Here is a 6831-nt window from a genome sequence, read left to right on the forward strand (position 1 = left end):
TGCAGGACTCTGCTGTGCTGGTTGTCATGGGGCTGGATGAGGGGAAGGTTATGTGTGGGGTCAGGAGGGAATTACACAGTTAGCAGAGCCGTGTGTGTACGAGGTGTACGGAGCAGAGTCGTGTGTGTACGAGGTGTACGGAGCAGAGTCGTGTGTGTACGAGGTGTACGGAGCAGAGCCGTGTGTGTGCGAGGTGTACGGAGCAGAGTCGTGTGTGTACGAGGTGTACGGAGCGGAGCCGTGTGTGTACGAGGTGTACGGAGCTGAGCCGTGTGTGTACGAGGTGTACGGAGCAGAGCCGTGTGTGTACGAGGAGTACGGAGCAGAGCTGTGTGTGTACGAGGTGTATGCAGCAGAGCCGTGTGTGTACGAGGTGTACGGAGCAGAGCCGTGTGTGTACGAGGTGTACGGAGCGGAGCCGTGTGTGTACGAGGTGTACGGAGCGGAGCCGTGTGTGTACGAGGTACGGAGCAGAGCCGTGTGTGTACGAGGTGTACGGAGCAGAGCCGTGTGTGTACGAGGTGTATGGAGCAGAGCCGTGTGTGTACGAGGTGTACGGAGCAGAGCCGTGTGTGTACGAGGTGTACGGAGCAGAGCCGTGTGTGTACGAGGTGTACGGAGCAGAGCCGTGTGTGTACGAGGTGTACGGAGCAGAGCCGTGTGTGTACGAGGTGTACGGAGCAGAGCCGTGTGTGTACGAGGTGTATGGAGCAGAGCCGTGTGTGTACGAGGTGTACGGAGCAGAGCCGTGTGTGTGCGAGGTGTACGGGGAGGAGCCATGTGTGTACAATGTGTATGGAGCGGAGCCGTGTGTGTACGAGGTGTACGGAGTAGAACCGTGTGTGTACGAGGTGTACGGAGCGGAGCAGTGTGTGTACGACGTGTACGGAGCGGAGCAGTGTGTGTACGACGTGTACGGAGCGGAGCAGTGTGTGTACGACGTGTACGGAGCGGAGCAGTGTGTGTATGACGTGTACAGAGCGGAGCAGTGTGTGTACGACGTGTACGGAGCGGAGCAGTGTGTGTACGACGTGTACGGAGCGGAGCAGTGTGTGTACGATGTGTACGGAGCAGAGCAGTGTCTTTCCTCCATCCCAGACCCCAACTATATAAGAGACACACACACACACACACACACACACACACACACACACACACACACACTGGCACCAGGAGACTGGATCATGGTCAAGAGACACATAAGGAGACCACAGGAACCTAGATACAGTGAGCAATTTTAATTCATACTAACCACTGCTATTTCTGTCAAACTCCGAGGTAAAGACACTTGGATCTGTGCTAGCCACTGCAAAAAGATCCTGAACCCCGGCAAAAGCAGAAATTTTGACCCTGCCCCTCCGGACCATGCTGATGTCAATTGAATCCATTGCCTGGACTCTCAATGAGGAACTAAAAGAGGACTGGGACAACAAACTGATAAAGCATCACCAAGTCTTGCTCTGAGACATGGACTCTGGAGACCACTCTAAGAACTGCTGGATATTATTTATTATTATAGCGCCATTAATTCCATGGCACTTTACAAGTGAAAAAGGGTATACATAAAAACTAGTACCATAATCATTAACAGTACAAGACAGACTGGTATAGGAGGAGAGAGGACCCTGCCCGCGAGGGCTCACAGTCTACAGGGAATGGGTGATTGTACAATAGGTGAGGACAGAGCTGGTTGCGCAGTGGTGTACAGGACTGAGAGTTACTGTAGGTTGTAGGCTTGTTGAAGAGATGAGTCTGCAGGTTCCTCTTGAAGCTTTTCACGGTAGGAGATAGACTGATATGCTGAGGTAGAGCGTTCCCGAGTATGGGGGAGGCACAGGAGAAATCTTGTATGCAATTGTTGGAAAAAGAGATAAGAGAGGAGTAGAGAAGGAGATCTTGTGAGGATCTGAGGTTGCGTGTGTGCCGCCCAGCAGCGGATTGAACCTCTGGGATCCGTGGCAATGTCCGTTCGTGGCTCGAGGGTCTCCGGACCTGGGGGCTCAGGGCCACACTCTAAAGTGAAAGGGGATATTTACAGGGGAATGATAGTTCGTGACGCCACCCGTGGTGTGCGGCAATTGGGAGTACCGCCGCTGCCATTGTTGGGAGTACCCGGGGTGATGGATTGGGGCAGCAAGGTGTTAGTACGCTCCACGGGTAGGGGTAGGCCCCGGATCTCAGGAAGGTTATTCTAGGTGCCGTGACTGGGAGATCACTCATGTACTCACTCAGCCAATAAACAGACGCTGACAACCGGGTAAACCAAGTCTCTAGGTGCCGCTGCCTCTCTCGGGGAGCTTGTCCGGGTCCCGTTCCCTACAGTGCTGCCTGGTGTTCTGTGTCCTGCCTCCTGGCACAAAATTGAGATTTACTGAAGTGGCCCGGTAGTTTGGAATTTGCCGGACCCCGCTCCCCACTGTGGCTAAGTGTGGGAGCCTGCTCTCAGTGCTCATGCTTGGGATCTTGTGGGCTGCGTATGTGGAAGGCCGTATCCCCCTCATTGCGCTAGAACCCCGATTCTGGAGCTAGTGGGAACAGTCCATAAAGGCACCACTCTCCGCAGGTTAAATTCCGGGTTGCCTGAAGCTTCTCCCCGACCTAGAGTCCGTGAATGCCGCGGTGCCTTCGGTCCCGGACCGGAGATAGGACCAGGCTGCTGACCGTCCCCTTGACAGGTCCTAGGCACCTCGCCTCAATCCCCTGCGACCGGGGTTCCGACTCCTCTAGGCCCAGTCACCGCCTGCAACCTAGGCAGCTTCTCTCGGGAGCCACCGCTCCCTCCTTCCACCACTTCAATCCTCTTCACTTCACTTCACTTCACTGACACTCTCCTGACCCTCCCTTCCTGACCCCTAAGTGGGCGTCCCTATTCCGCTCAAGCCGCCCACTGGTGTGTCTGGTGGGTGAGGTGCAGGGTGTTCATAGGATTTGATTTTCTGTTGGAGGCAGCACTGTAAGATGGGGACCCAGAACCATGAGGGATTTGAATACTGCACTAAGGGAAAAGAGCGTGCAGTACCCTGTGACGACCTGATAGTCCAGAGGCATCATACGTGCAGGTAGGTACCGGGAGACTAGGTCACAGATGTAAGGAGGAGACCGGTTGTGGATGGCTTTGTAGTCATGGTTAATGTTTTGAACTGGAGTCTTTGGGCAATGGGAAGCCAGTAAAGGGATTGGCAGAGTAGTGAGGATGGGGAATAGTGAGGGGAGAGGTGGATTAAGCGAACTGCAGAGTTCAGGATAGATTGGAGGGGTGCAAGAGTGTTGGTAGGGAGGCCAGAGAGGAGGAGGTTGCAGTAGTCGCGGCGGGAGATGATGAGGGCATGTACTAATGTTTTTACTGATTCTTGGTTAAGGAAGGCACGGATCCGGGAGATATTTTTGAGTTGTAGTCGGCATGAGGTGAAGAGGGCTTGGATGTGCAGCTTGAAGCATAGAGCAGAGTCGAGGGTTACTCCAAGGCAACGAGCTTGTGAGACTGGGGAGAGTGAGCAGCCATCAACTTTGATGGATAGGGTTGGGGGAGGAGTTGAATGAGGAGAAGGAAAGACAATGAATTCTGTTTTGTCCTTGTTAAGCTTTAGGAATCGCGAGAGAGGTAGATCTGAGTATCATCGGCATAGAGATAATACAGAAAGCCGTGGGACTCTATGAGCTGTCCCAGGCCGAAGGTGTAGATGGAGAACTGAACCTTGGGGGACACCAACGGCTAGAGGGTGGGATGAGGAGATGGTGTGAGAGTGGGAGACGCTGAAAGTTTGGTCGGTTAGGTATGAAGAGATGCAAGATAGAGCCAAGTCTGTGATGCCCAGAGAGGAGAGAATCTGTAATAGGAGGGAGTGGTCTACTGTGTCGAAGGAGGAGGAGGACAGAGGAGTGTTGCTTGGCTATGGCAGTTAGTAGGTCATTGGTGACTTTAGTTAGGGCAGTTTCAGTAGAGTGATGTGGTCAGAAGCCAGATTGTAGCTGGTCAAAAAGGGAGCAGGCAGAGAGGTATGAGGACAGTTTAAGATGGATATGCTGTTCCAGTAGTTTTGAGGCATAGGGGAGAAGGGATATGGGGCGGTAGCTAGACACAGAGGATGGGTCAAGAGAGGGCTTTTTAAGGATGAGTGTGGTCGAGGCATGTTTAAAGCATGAAGGGAATACACCAGTTGATAGTGATAGGTTGAAGAGATGGGTTAGAGTTGGGATGATAACTGCGATGATGTTGGGGATATGAACTCATATCCCAATATCCTCTAATTCTATGCCATATCTCGCTATGCCCCTGATCCCATATGAGGTTTTCAACGGTTTTCACAAAGAGACTTTTGATTCCATCAGTTATAATGAAGCAAACCTCACCAGCAGCCATGTGGTTCCGATCCAGATAGCGTGATGGGTGGAGAGTCCATGGTTACAGATAAATCTTACAGGAAGTTTAAAATGTTGGTATGAGCTAGACCTAGTTCAAGGAAAATTCATAACACACAGGACAAGACTCGGTAAAGGATCGAAACTGACTGGAGCCAGAGATCAAGTCCTCTTCCTTCTGAAGAGGCTTTTTACATACTTATGTTGTGTGAGATTGCAGTGATGGGTCATACAAGATCTCCTTAACTATTTAAATACCAATCATTTAAACCTGCAATTTACTTTCTCACCACGAAACACTAATATTGCATTTCTAAAAGTAAGGTTAATAATATAACTTTCAATGCAAAATCTTTAGTATTACTCAAATTAATTGATGCAAAAATGAGTACACCCCACATCAAAAGCTCCTACAACTAATTTTTTGTATGACCGCTATGATTTTTAAGGACAACACCATGGAATGAACAAGTTAGTGACATAGTAAAAGATTATTTCTATTAGTCAACAACAACCTCTCCATAATAAATGGATGAAAGTGTGACGCCCTGGCAAAACCAGGGTGTCACACACTAGGCCCCCGCACAACACCATCCCTCACCTAGGTTACATACAGCCGACCTGAAACCCTAGTCACCCCCCTCAGGGCAAGACAGGCACACCAGTGGGCGGGACCAGGCGGTTAGGGAACGCCCACCTAGGGGTCTAGACAGCCCGGGACGGGAAAACAGTCAGTCTAAAGCAGATTGAGTAGTAGTTCAAGTTGAGAGGAGTGTGGGCTGGAGCTAGGTGTTGCTCCAGCAGAGAAGTTCAAGTTGAACGGTGCCAGGGTCGGAACCCTGGTACCTTGGCTAGGTGGCAGACGGTGGTCTCCGTCAGCAGGAGACGGGAAGACAGCTCGTCAGATCCGAGGAGGACCGGAGCAGGGTTGGAGCCCGCCGATACCGACACCGGAGACCCGACTGGAAACCGTGCACAGAGGGGGTACTCGGACCCTGAAGCCAGGACCGGCTCCAACGGCCTAGCTAGTCAACCGATTGAGGGCAGGATTACAGATCCTGTCGCAACTAAAGTCCCCAAAGCAGACAACACCCACAGATAGGGATAGGGCAACCGCCAGGGACCATAGATCCCACGGGTCAGCGTCAGCGGGCACGGCTCCTCAGGCACACAGCAAGCCGGGAGCGGACTCCCGTGTTCCACACCAGGAAGTCCAAACACACAACCACAACCAATGCAGAGGAAGAGACTGTGACCACCAGCCCGGGTGGGGGACCAGAGTACAACCGGCCGCCGCGGCCGGCCAGCAGCACCTCGGTTTACCAAAAGACTCGTGTGATTCATTTAATTGTGAGTAACCAAACATCCCCTGGTACGTCCGGGCGCGCAGGACCCTGCCATCGCCATACCCTGCACAGAGACACAGGGCCCCGGGGCAACCATCCCTACCCACGGAGGGGTTAACATACGGCTGCCATTACATTTCCCCCGGGTATCCCACAACAGCAGCGGTGGTGACCCACTTGACCACACACCGTGGGTGGCGTCACAAACAGAATACGGTCAAGGCTGTACAACTACGTCCCCCTTTTCATTAGGCGTGTCCGCGTGACCCCCGGGTCCGGAGGATCCCTTGAGCCACACAGCGGGTCCGGATCCGAGCAGCCAGGCTGCTACAGGCGTAGGGGCGGCACACCCCCACAGACAACATCTGCAAGGGGTTTGTATGTTCACCCCGTGTTTGCGTGGGTTTCCTCTGGGTTCTCCAGTTTCCTCCCACACTACAAAGACATACTGATAGGGAATTTAGATTGTGAGCCTCAATGGGGACAGTGTTACTGCTGTATGTAAAGTGCTGTGTAATAATGGTGAATAAATATTATATATTACAATCATATGAAAAAGTTTGGGCACCCCTATTAATGTTAACCTTTTTTCTTTATAACAATTTGGGTTTTTGCAACAGCTATTTCAGTTTCATATATCTAATAACTGATGGACTCAGTAATATTTCTGGATTGAAATGAGGTTTATTGTACTAACAGAAAATGTGCAATCCGCATTTAAACAAAATTTGACAGGTGCAAAAGTATGGGCACCTCAACATAAATATGACATTAATATTTTGTAGATCCTTCTTTTGCAAAAATAACAGCCTCTAGTCGCTTCCTGTAGCTTTTAATGAGTTCCTGAATCCTGGATGAAGGTATATTTGACCATTCCTGTTTACAAAACAATTCCAGTTCAGTTAAGTTTGATGGTCGCCGAGCATGCACAGCACGCTTCAAATCATCCCACAAATGTTCAATGATATTCAGGTCTGGGGACTGGGATGGCCATTCCACAACATTGTAATTTTTCCTCTGCATGAATGCCCGAGTAGATTTGGAGCAGTGTTTTGGATCATTGTCTAGCTGAAATATCCATCCCCTGCATAACTTCAACTTCGTCACTGATTCTTGGACATTATTG

This window comes from Anomaloglossus baeobatrachus, chromosome 5 (genome assembly GCF_048569485.1).
Source record: "Anomaloglossus baeobatrachus isolate aAnoBae1 chromosome 5, aAnoBae1.hap1, whole genome shotgun sequence".
Classification (NCBI taxonomy): domain Eukaryota; kingdom Metazoa; phylum Chordata; class Amphibia; order Anura; family Aromobatidae; genus Anomaloglossus; species Anomaloglossus baeobatrachus.